Raw genomic sequence first — 12,970 nt, forward strand, 5'->3', positions numbered from 1 at the left:
TTGAGAAACTCATGCTGAATTCCTGACAAATATGATAGCTTGATTAAGTTATAATGTTATATAAATGACCTGGAATGAGAACATTACTGTATACTTTGTGTTCTTGTTTCACTTATAATTAATCTAATTTTGCAAGTCCATACATCACATATATATGGACAATACCCAAATGAGTGGAAATCCCTCAATATCTTCTAGGTGGGAAAAGACATGAATAATTGCAATTAAGCAAGATTAAGAAATACCTATGAGACTGCATGGAAGAAAGAATGAAGATCAATGGATTTATCATCACATTGTGTTGACTAAGTAGCCTCATAACTTAATAAACAGGGAAATTGAAGTCATTCACATTAAGAAAGACTGAAATCTTGTAGATTCTTGAAAAGAAATATAAGGGTGTTTTTTTTTACCAATAACATTATATAGACTATTAAATACGCTCAACCATAATTAATCAATGACCCAAAGAAGCACATTTCTTATGGGAAGTTAGTTATAGCCATCTAGAAATAAACACAGACAGGCCAAGATGGGAAAAAATGGTTCAAGAGCGAGTAAGAGTGAGAGTTTTTGCATAAGATCATAAATAAACCATATAGAGCATCCTCAGAGCATCACCAATGTTAGATTTATCTCCTATTTAGAGAAGATAATTAAAATTTTAACAAGTACATGTGAGAGCCTTCAAAGGCTGCACACGGATTCTCTGGGAACATATAGCAGCTTTGTGAGTAGGAGCAGGTTTGTTACACAGACATGAAATGCTGCAGATAAGCATGTACTAGGCACAATAGACAACAGCAGAATCACAAGCATAGTCTGAGTTAGAGGGACCCAGAAGGGTCATCAGATCCAATTCTGAAGTGAATGGCCCATACAGGAATTGAACCCGGGACCTTGGCATTATTAAAACCATGCTCTGACTAACTGAGCTAATCAGAAGGTCAGCATCTCCCTTTATCGCGGTTTTGGAGGAAGGGATTCTAGATAGGGCCAAAGGAAGATTTTAAACATTTCAGAGTAAAAATATGATCATGTCTTTGCAGCAGCAAAGAAGATTCTCTTGTCTTAGAAAAATTTCAGCTTTCATTTCTTTTATATTTAGATGCAGGTTTCTAAAAGTATGCTAAAATGAGAATGCTGGGCTAATCCAGTCACAAATATTTGTAAAATGGCCACTTAAATATATTAACAGAAAGCAAAACCAGTACAACTTCTCAAGGCTAGTTCAGTAGCATCCCTTGTAGTTTCATTTTCATCAAAATGATGATAAAATAAAGAATTGGGAAATAAAGAAAAAATTATTTTGCCTATTTCAGGATGATGACAACTTGCTGGGAAGTTGTCTGCATAGACCCTTGAAACCTGTGGGATTCTAGTCAAAAATAAATATTGAGAGGGATAGCAAGGCTATTTTGCCTTGAAGTTTGGAAATGCTGATTTTAAACCACTTATATGAACAGGATTCCTAAAAAGAATCTTCTATGTTGCTCTTGCTCTATTCATGAAAATAAAATCCAATGTTGATTATATAACTAATGTTAGTAAAGTGTTAAAAGTGAACATCATGTAAAAGAAAACCTTGATAGTCTCTTTCCATTTACAACAAAAAGCCAACAAATAACAGTGATAAATTAATGTTCTGATGGTAATTCTAAATATTTTCCTTACTTTTTTTGCACATTCTGCACAATAATTACAGTAATTGGGCATTGTTATGGGCATTTTGTGGCAAACAGTGATATTTGCATCCCTAATTTTAAATCATTAACTTAAGTAATTAACTTTTTTTATAAAATTCATTTTCATTTTTTATATTCAGCTGCCTCTGTTGTGTCTGCACAAACATATGAAACAGAATAGGTAATTGGATACATTTTTTTATTTATCTGAAAAAATATTTTGTGTTAAAATGGTGCCATTTGTAAAGAAAAATCTTATTTTCTCACAACTTCGTCAGTTTTCAGCTTTGTTTTTAAGGCACATTTAAATAGTGTTATTAAATATTTCATAGCATGTCAATCTTTGTATGTGAGATGATTTGAACCCATTTTGAATTATTATTTCTAAGTGACTGACAGAAAATATATTTAGGAATATATTTTCCATAGTATAATACAATGTAAATGATTGATAGATTTACCAGCAGGTAAACATGTTCAGTTTCAGGCCAATTGAATAATTTTGACTTTTTAAACTTTGAACTCACAAGGCAAAAAAATATGTAAGCAGTTATTGTCACTGCAGGATCAGTTAGTTTAATGAAATTACCCCAGAGATGAGTAAGACACAGGAATTTTAAATTGTATGAGCCTTCAGTGAAGAACTGTAAAGCTCTAAAGGGACAAAATTCTTCTCAGGAAACCCTCAGAACCCTTGCCAGTCACTATCTCTGTGCAGAGAAAATGAGAACACTCCTCTCCATAGCACATCTTAAGGACTTAAGTGTAGCAACCTTGGTGAAAACAGTTCTGGCCAGACAGAAATAACTGGGTCTAGAGGATGCATGGAATAATAGGTCATCAAAGATTCTCAGATACTGAATAACCAATACCCTCCCTCCTGTTTAGTCCTGATATGGGGGGGAGGGGGGGCTTTAAATATGTTTATAATGTCTTAAACCTCTAAGAATTTACATTCAAAATTGAGCTCAGTAGGAAAACAGTTGACCTAGACTGGACTAAAGAGCACAAGCCAGGTGGCCAAGAAGCTCAGTGATTTATATCAAGAAGAGCATGGCCAGCAGTACCAGGGGAGGGATTGTCCCTCTGTACTGTGCACAGGTGAGTCCACACCTCAAGTTCTGTGTCCCATTTTGGGCCCCTCAAGTCAGGAACGACACTGGGGTGCTGGAGCGTATCATATCACATAGCATATCATATCACATAATGTAATATAATATAATACAATATCATTGATGTATCATACATCAATATAGTAGCAGTTTAGCAAGTATTGAAACTAACCTAATAGATTTTTTTTCACTGACAATTTTCTTAACAGAGGAAATTCACAAATTTCATCTCTTTGAACTTCAGTCAAGCATTTGATATACCAGCAAAAGAGATGCATCTATTAAGCAGATAAAGCTACATGGCCATATGAAGGGGATTTTGGCAATGGAGAACTTTAAAAATGTAATCATTGACAGAGAATAATGCTATTTGAATAGACTAAAGGCTGGGTTTGGGATCAGTGCCTGATCAAAATTTTGATCAGCTTCTTTATGCAATATATTAGAAGTATATTCATGAATATCACTAGCATGAAGGAAGGAGTTCTGAATACTGCAAAGAAGTAGAAGAATGATGTTTAGGATTGAACTTGGAGCTATAGAAGTGGTATGAAATTCAGTTTTACAAAGGGCAGGTTCCTAGTTCGGGCATCAAACCCCAAATATTTTTCCACCTGTGCCTGATCAGTTGGAATGCAGAGTCACCTTGCTGGGCAACAGTCCACTGTGAGTAACAATATGTTTTAGAACTATAAAAAAAAGGCAAGCAATGTACCAAAAGAAGTTTTTCCTGCAGAGATGGAAAAATATGAGTGCCATTGTACATGAAAGACGTTAGCTCTGATTTGAAACTGGCTATTTAATATCAGTTGCATATGTTCAAGAAAGATTAAATGAGAGCAGAAGAGATACAAAGAGAAACACTTAAGATGACCAGGGGGTATGGAAATGTTTTTAAGATTAACTTAATAGATTTATGTATGGTACGTCTTGTTTACTGTAGCTGGAAAACAGATCTTGAGGGTGCCTGGGGTCCTTAATCTCTCAAATCCTACTTGGTGAAATATTCCAGTGATGACAGGTAAAAAGCTGAAAAAAATATAGAAAACAAAATTGCTGGCCTCTCTTTATAATAAAAATTTGAACAGTTATACAGCTGAAAGTATATTTTGTTGCTAAAATTATTATTAGTTATTAATACTTTCAAGATAGGACTTCTCTGAAATATGTAAAATTTGATAATAACTTAATTAATATCTTGGCTTTATGGTTAACTGGGAATATGTCTTTCAGAATCACGGAATAAATTAAGTCAAAAAGAACTCTAAGATCATCAAGTCCAATCTTTTGCTGAACACTACCATGTAATTAGACCATGACATCAAGTGTTACATCCAGTCTTTCCTTAAACACCTCCAGGGATGGTGATTCCACCACCTCCCTGGGAAGCCCATTCCAATAACTTATCATCATTTTGTGAAGAAATTCTTCCTAATATCCAGTCTTAACCTCCCCTGGTGCAGCTTAAGACTGTGTTCTCTCACCCTTTTGCTAGTAGCCTGGGAGGGGAGGTGTGCTGGCTTGAAGGCAAAACCAGCGAGAGACTCCAAGTCAGAAAAAAAAACAATATAATAGGAGAGAGAGAGAGGGGAAAAAAAAAAAAAAAAAAAAAAAAGTAAAATTAAACACATGCAATAGTACAAAAGATCACTGACAGAGTCAGAATACAACCTGAAACCGTGGTGGTAGCAGTCCAGATGAAGTGGTCTACGTCCGGTTGTGTCCCCGCTCCGGGTGGGAGCTGACCCCCAGCTAGCTCGGGTCAACACAGACAAAAAGTTTCCAGTTCGTTTTGGCTTCTCAGCTTGGCAGCTGGACCCAAAGGTGACAGTCAACAGCAGCAGAAGAGAAAAGGCTGGCTCTCAGCTTAGGAGGTTAAAGGATGTTTATTAGCAGAGATCTCCAAGCTCCGAGGCAAGCGGCTGAGAGCTTCCAGGCTGAGAACCCAGCGGCTGAGAGAGTTCGCTCCTCCCTCCCACCCCCTATAAGCGGGGGAGGGTCCCAGGGAGGATACAAAAAGACAACATATCAGGGGTTTCAGGGGGTAACAAGGTGTGCCCACCCCCAAGCTTCAGACCACTAAAATCCAGAGCCAAAGGAATTTCCCCCAGGCTACCTATCACCTGAAGCTCTCTCACGGAGATTTCACAATCCGGGAGGGACCCCGGGAGTGATTGACAAGCTGCCCCAGAGAGGGGGGTTGGGGCAGAGGGGATGTTACATATCATGTGAGGTATGGGATGATTGACACAAAACACCTTATTATACAGACAACACAAAAGGGATACAGAATTGGGGATACAGTGAAACGAACCATAACATAAACTTCTTACAAAAATCTAATAAAACAGTTCTGCACCACCACAGTGGTCTTGTTGAAGCAGTGTTCCTGCAGAAAGGTCTGGTTGCTCTTGTCCTCTGGGAATCCAGTGGGTAAGGCTGCCTGTGCTGTCCCAAATGCCAGATTATATCCGGTTGGGAATTCTTGGCTCCTCCCCCTGGGTGGAGCATCTCACAATGGGCTGATATCATTTTATCAGTCTTGCAATGGGTCCTTGATTGCCCATTAAACAGAGATAGCTCCTGGAGGGAGTTACTTATGAGTCATGCAGGAAGGCATTGATGGGCCATTAACAGAAGATAGTCTGGAGGGAGTGGGCAAGGGAAACACTGCCCAACCTAGTTTCAACAGCTCATGTAGATGGTGATAGAATGCATACTTTTGGCACATCTTACATTATAACCTAAGACATGAGGTCAACATCCACAAGGCTACAGACTCTTTTCAGTTATAGAGAGCAATAAGGTCACTCCTGAGCCTCCTCTTCTCCAGGCCACACAACCCCAGCTCCTGCAGCTCTTTTTCATAGGACTTGTACTCTAGATCCCTCAGCAGTTCCATTGCCCCTCTCTGGACACACTCCAGCACCTCAATGTCCTTCCTGAATTGAAAGTCCCAGAACTGGACACAGGACTGAAAGTATGGGCTCACCAGTGCCAAGCACAAGGGAAAAATCACTTCCCAGTTGTGCTGGCCACACTATTTCTGATATAGAAATTATTTTATATATATATATATATATGTATCATCTTGATCTATCTCTAAATACCTATATCTGTATGTTTGATACATTAACCTATGCATAGAGTTGTCTTGGATGTACACTAATAATTATTATTCCTGAAAGTACTTAATGAATTAACACACACCTGAAGAGCCTAAAAATGCACCAATAGTGCACCAAGAGTCCTCACATACAAATTACAGGCAAAATTTTGGCTAATTATCAAATCCCCTGTAAGAACTACACATGCACAGTGTCATGTGCCAATAGGAGATGAATTTCATATACCAGTTTTAAGGTTTTCTGTTGTGGATGAAATTAAGGAAAAGAAAAAAAGGAGTCTCATTAATTAACTGAGAACCCTAAATAAGAATCATAACCTGCACACAGGCACTGAGTTTGAGATTCAGATAAATATATCTTTTCCTTACTGAGTCTGCCACAGAATGCCTTGTTCTGTAACTCAGGACATAATACAACACAGGACAGAAAATCCCTGTTCATACTCACTTTTCCTCAACTCTCTGCTGTCTACTGTTGTAGATGTCAAGTTGAAGCTTCTCCAGTGAAAGAGTTTTAAAATAATTTTATTATTCTACTGGCTGGTTATCCCAGTGTGAGAGAATTTTTTTTATACTCAACTAGATAAACATTGTCAATGTAAATAGTTTTATATACAGACTCCAACAAATGTAATCATAGAATGGTTTGGACTGGAAGGGACCTTAAAGATCATCCTGTCCCTGCCTATTCCTCTGGCATGGGCAGGGACACCTTCCACTAGACCAATAGTCACAGCTCCATCCGGCCTGGCCTTGCTCCAGGGATGGGACAAAAACAACTTTACTGGGTAACCTGTTGCAGTGCCTCACCACCCTCAGAATAAAGATATTTTTCTTAATATCTAATCTAGCCCTACCTTCTTTCTGTTTACAGCTATTCCCCCTTGTTCTGTCACTACCTGCTCTTGTAAAAAATCCTTCTTCATCTTTCTTTTAGGCACCCTGCAGCTATTGGCCACACTGCAGTCTTCTCTTTTCCAGGCTGAACAAAACTTTCTCTTAACCTTTTCTCACAGAATTAGTGCTCCACCCCTTTAATCATTTTATTGGCTCTTCTCTGGACTCATTCCAACAGCTCAAGGTCTGTCCTGTGCTGAGGAGACCAGAATTGTTTCCACTGCTACAGTGCTACAGGCCGGGGTCTCACCAGAAAGGAGACAGAACAGCCTCTTCTATAGTGGGTTGGGGGTTTTTTCATGTGCTATAGCTCTAAAAAGGAAAAAAAAAAAAAAAAAAAAGGGAAAATAGAAATAGGGCTGTTGAAGTAAGGCACAGATGTAGGGACTATTGCTCCCAGTGGCAGCAGGTGTTGCTGCCTCTGGCAGTCTCATTCCCCTGTAATCAGAAACTTTTGTAAATTTGACTCTCCAGGGCTTTTGCGGCAATGTTTTTCCATTTCTCATTCTACCTGCTCCCTTTTCCTCCCATTCCTCATTGGGAATAGCCTAGATCAAATCTTTATTCTTCACAAAGCAAAATTCAACTATTCTTGTCATAGAATAGTACAATCATAGAACTATTTGTGTTGTACCATAAAAGATTGACTAGTTCTAATCCCACACTCACCCAAATCACAATCTAATCCCCATCACACATAGTATCTTTCTAATATCTAATCTAAAGATAAGGGGCTCTTTCCGTTTAAACCCCCTTGTCCTACCACTATACGCACTTGTAAAAAGTCCTGCTCCAACTTTCTTGTAAACCTCTTTAGGTGCCATAAGGTTTCACAGGAGCCTGCTTTTATCCAGACCAGACCATCTCTGCTGTCTCCATACTATGATGCTTCCATGGACTTGTTCCAATTCATCCATGTCTTTCTTGTACTGGGGACTGCAGAGCTGGATGCAGCACTCCAGGTGAGGTCTCAGGAGGGCAGAGTAGAGGGAATCACCTCCCTTCATTTGCTGGCCACACTGCTTTTGATGCAGCCCAGGATACAGCTGTCTTTGTGGGCTGTAATGTTGTGTTGCTGGGTTTTGTTGAGCTTTTCCTCAACCAGCATCCTCAATCCATTGCATCTCAATGCATACATCTCTACCCAGCCTGTATTTTGTTTGGTGTTTTTGCGATCCAGTGCAGAACTTGCACTTGGCCTTGTTGGAGTTCATGATGTTTCCATGGGCTCGCCCTTCCAGTCTGTCAGTGTCACTCTGGATGGCATCTCTTCCCTCCAGTGTGTTGTCTGCACTGCACAGTGTGGTGCTGTCAGCAAACTTTCTGAGGAAGTGCTCAATCCACTGTCCATGTTGCCAAGAAATATGTTAAATAATGTCACTGACCCTGAGGAATGTCACTTGTCACTGGTCTCCACTCGGACACTGAGCTGTTGACTGCAGCTATACATTTAATTCCTTATCCATCAAATCCCTATCTCTCATTTTAGAGACAAAGATGCTACACAGAAGTGTCAAATGTTTTGCACAAATCCAGCAAGATGACATCTGTTGCTCTTCCCTTACCCACAAATGCTGTAAACCCATCATAAAAGTCCACCAAATTTATCAGACAAATTCTATTGCTAAGGTTACTAGAGACAAGCAAGCAAAATACAGGAAAAATTTAATCCCAGAAAAAGGTTTATGTTAGATGTTGAAATGTAGTTAAAGTAGTTTGGAAGCCCAGCTCCTGTAATAAAACCATGACAAAGAACAAGTCAAGCCTCAGTTCTTGACTACCTTTTCAATGCATTTATATCATGGATGGGTTTGCATCGTACAATCAATCTACATAAGATTAATCAGTCTTACATTTTTATAGATGTTCTGTATATTTCTAGGTATTTATAATAGGGAAAATATTGGCTGATGTCTGATGTAAAACAGTTCTTCAGCATTAAACTCGTCTCACATGCAGATATATCACTTTCTTTTACAAAATGTATTGGCACATGGAGTTAACACTTAAAAGCAGTTTAATGGACTATCTATGTATTTATCTGCCTGCTTCAAGTGGGTTTTTCACATTACATTTTTAAATAGATAGCAAATAAACACCTAAGAACATAATTAGCATATGACACCCTTTATCTGAACAACCAACACTTTGTGCAACCAAAAAGCAGTTCAGCTTCAGAAGGATAAGTTCCTTTCGAAAGGCAGCACTTAGAGAGGTTCACTATAACAAAAATTTTGTGCAGAGAAAAAAAGTGAGTCAGTATCACTGTAGTCTATTTCAGCTATTTTCAGTTATTTTCAGTACTGTGCTGTTTATTTTAGGTCTCTGTCCTTTTACATTTTGCCCATACCATGATTGAACTATATTAGAAAATGAACAAGGACTTTTTCAGATACATATTAAGAATTCATATTATAGCTACTGGGATTTCATTATACTAGCAGGAGAAATGATAACTAAATTAATATAAGGATCTCTTCAGTATCAGTGTTATATTATTCTGTGCTATTATTTCTTCCTTTTTGCTCCTTATCTGGAATATTTGCATCAGAATTGTTTAAAGTGTCTTTGGCTGTGCAACTCTTTACTAAGAGCTGAGTTGTATCAATGGCAAACCTCTCAGGCTGAAAGTACTTTTTATATTCATATTAATGGTTCTGCAATATGATGTGATCAAGCAAGGAAAAACTACAGGTATGGAAATACCGTCTATTGTTGTACCTTCCTTTCCATTTGGGGATGTCTAAAAGCCTGTGTTCCAAAATACCAGCTGAAACAAGAGAGTCAGTAGACTGAATACGGACTGCTCTGGGTACTGTGAACATGTGTGGGAGAAGAGATGTATAATAAAATCTTTTCCTAGTAGCAAATTATTGAAATGCCACATGATGAAACAGGCAAGACAAACCTATTGCTGCATATAATAAAGCTCCATCTGCCAACACTGACAGCATTTGTTATCTGTACCTTTCCCTTGCACAAGTGTTTCTCTGCAGCTTTGATAACATTTTTATTATTCTGTCTTTGCTACATTTTTCATAAGCAGTATTAATAACTGTATTTTTAACAAGGAAAACATGAGGTTCACAGCCATTTTGCATAAACTTAGTAGGCATACTTATATACATCTGTCTTGGAAATTCAGCATGTCACACAGCATTTAGAGAGGAGGCACGCATGCAGAGCACCTATTCTGTCCCACTTATAGATGGGGGGGCTTTCTCATAAAAGAGCTGTCATTTTTCTTTACAAGCATGCAAACTGCAGTATAAATTATAGAAGTTCAAATAGTCAGGATGAATACTATCTTTACACAACTATGTATGTATAAATGCAGAAACCAGCACAAATCCGTTCTACTGCCTTACTAATTGCTGTTCAGTAATCTCTCAGTGTGACATCCCTTTCATGGCTTGTACCATATCCTGTCTCTGGGGACTAGAACAAAAAGATTTGTCCCAGAAAATGCTGCCTACCTTCACATGCCCCCCTTCTCCAATCACAATTTGTTTTTTTTTCATGGCATAATAATGCCAAAACTCCTTGGTTATTACCAACAACCCTCGTCTGCTATTACCAACCGTCCTTGTTTGGCTCCACAGTCATCCAGCTGTCAGTGTTTAAGACACTCATCTTAGCTGCTTATCTTCGGGGTTTCACATTCAGGTCCTGTCAAATCTCAAGCATCTCCAAGGATGGATATTCCACAGTATCCTTGGGCAACCTGTTCTAGTGTTTACTGCCCTCATGCTCTGGGTCCAGCTTCTCTTTATCCTCTGATCAGATACATCAGCTCTCCAAGCCTCTTCTGCCATGCTCTTTCTAGAGCCCTAATGACTTGAGGCAAGTCTCCTCTGGACTACTTTCTTGTGCTGGAGTTGTCCAGTCTTGACACAACTCTCCAGGTGAGGTCTTACAGATGCCAAACCGAGTGAAAGATCACTCTTCTAGACCTGCTGGCTCTGTCTTTAATTATCACAGCCCAGATGCAAGGCTTGTGAGCCTTTCCATTTGTTCTTGTTGAAGTCCAGTTTATTTCTTTTAATCTGTCCTGGTTCCTCTAAATAGCAGCTCTGTCCTCCAGCATGCTGACTGCCCACCCCTCTCCTGTTTGGTGTTATCTGCAAACTTCTGCACTGTCCCATCACTTATGGTCTGTGATCGGAATACGCAAAGCAATCACACCGAGTCAAGAGATTTTCCCAGGGCAGAGAGTTCCTCCGTGCCAGCACAAGGCTGAGCCAAGGTGGAGAACAAGGAGGAGAGCCCTCTGCCTGTTTATTTCTTACTTTTTATACATTTGTGGGTCTGGCTGAAGATTGGCTTCTGGAGTTTTCACCCCTCAGCCAACTGGCCAGACCAGCCAGTTTTCAGGTTAGAAATATGCAAACAAAGGACAGAGAATGAAAAACAAAGGATTTGTTTATGTTACATGTGTGAGAAAAAGTGAAAACTGCTCCTAATATTGTACAGTAGCTAAAAAGCCTGACTCCATTTTATGAACAATCAAAAGGCTTTAAAAAACTCAGAAAAACCAGGGTGACAATGGTCCTTAGTGAAAACTTAAATGCTATTGGTCTCTAAATACTGATTTCTGACTGAGGGTTGCTTCTATTTTATGGATGTTGGCTTAACTTTGTACTAGTGATAACAGCAGTGACCAAGGCCAGCTATCAAGTGTGTTTTCCAAACCACCTTTAACTTCCAGGTATCCAGCAGTTGTCTCACTATTTTGGTGATAATCAGGCTGAAGCCAGCTGCTAAAGCCAAGGCATGAAACATTCACTGATCTTCCTTTGCCCAAAGAGCCAGACACACTGCTAGATGAGTTAGACTTGATTTGTCTCCAGCAAACAAATGTGTTCCATTTCACCGTCTTGTCCCTGAGGCGTGTAGAGCAAGTTTGTAAGAGATTTTGTGCCACAGCCTTCCTGGAGATTGAATATAGGCTTTCTGGATTCCCCCTTATTTAATATATTTAGTAAAGTCAATATCCATAATATTTTGATATGGTTGTCTTTCACTTTTGAGCAGTATTAAAATTAATGTGTTCTCATCTGCACCTTTTGTGATAAAGATATGTTCTATAGAAGAGAGATATTAGCCATAATGAAAAACTTAATTTTGTCTCTCAGATATCTTCCTTCAGACTGATCCATATACACCATGACAGTCTTGTTCACCTTCAGGAAAGTCCTTTAGGAATTGTATCCTAAACTCTGAATTCAGCTGATAAATACCTGTATCAAAACAGCAGTAGACAGTCACACTTCAGGTATAGAATCGCAGAATCATAGAACATTAAGGGTTAGAAGGGACCTTAAAGATCATGTAGTCTCAACTACCCCTATCTTGGACAGGGACACTTCCACTTGACCAGGTTGCTCAAGGCCTTATCCAAAGTGGCCTTGAACAGTACCAGGGCTGGGGCATCCACAACTACCTTGGGGAAGATGTTCTGAGAGTTGAAGATCACCACTCTCACAGTAAAGAATTTCTTCCTAATACCCAACCTAAATTTCACCTTTTTCAGTTGGTACCCATTACTCCCTGTCCTGTCACTACAGTTCCTGACAAAGTATCCCTTTCCAGCTTCCCCATGGGCTTCCTTCAGATACTGGAATGTTGTTGTGAGCTCTCCATGCAACCTTCTCATCTCCAGGCTATCATAATTTAGACAAGAGTATAAGAGGAAAGGAGAAGTACAAAAATTAAATACTGTCACCTATATTTTTTTTTTTTTTTCCCCTCCATGAGACACAGCTGATTTCTCTCTCTAGAAAAGGGGAAAGAAAACTTTTTGTTAATATTTCCCTTTTACCTCAGGAAAATTTTCTAAGATGGTGCTGGCTACTCATGCTGAATTTTTCCTGATCTTCTTTTATGGCAGTGTCCCCTCACGCCTGGCAGGCGCGCAGGCTAGCTCAGTCCCGCACTGCCACAGCGACGATCGGTCGGGGTTACAGGCAGGGCGAGTAACCTCCTCCCGGTGGGCTCTTGGTTCCCCACACCAGCGAGTGGACCCGATGGAGGTGCGACTGCGGCGACAGAAAAAGAGTCGTCTCTCTTTAGGCAGGGTAGAAGGTAGTTTATTAAGGGGAGACTGGCAAGGAGCTCCGCCTCAGACCACTGCTGCCCAGAGAGAGCAG

Source organism: Hirundo rustica, chromosome 1, assembly GCF_015227805.2.
Source record: "Hirundo rustica isolate bHirRus1 chromosome 1, bHirRus1.pri.v3, whole genome shotgun sequence".
NCBI lineage: Eukaryota > Metazoa > Chordata > Aves > Passeriformes > Hirundinidae > Hirundo > Hirundo rustica.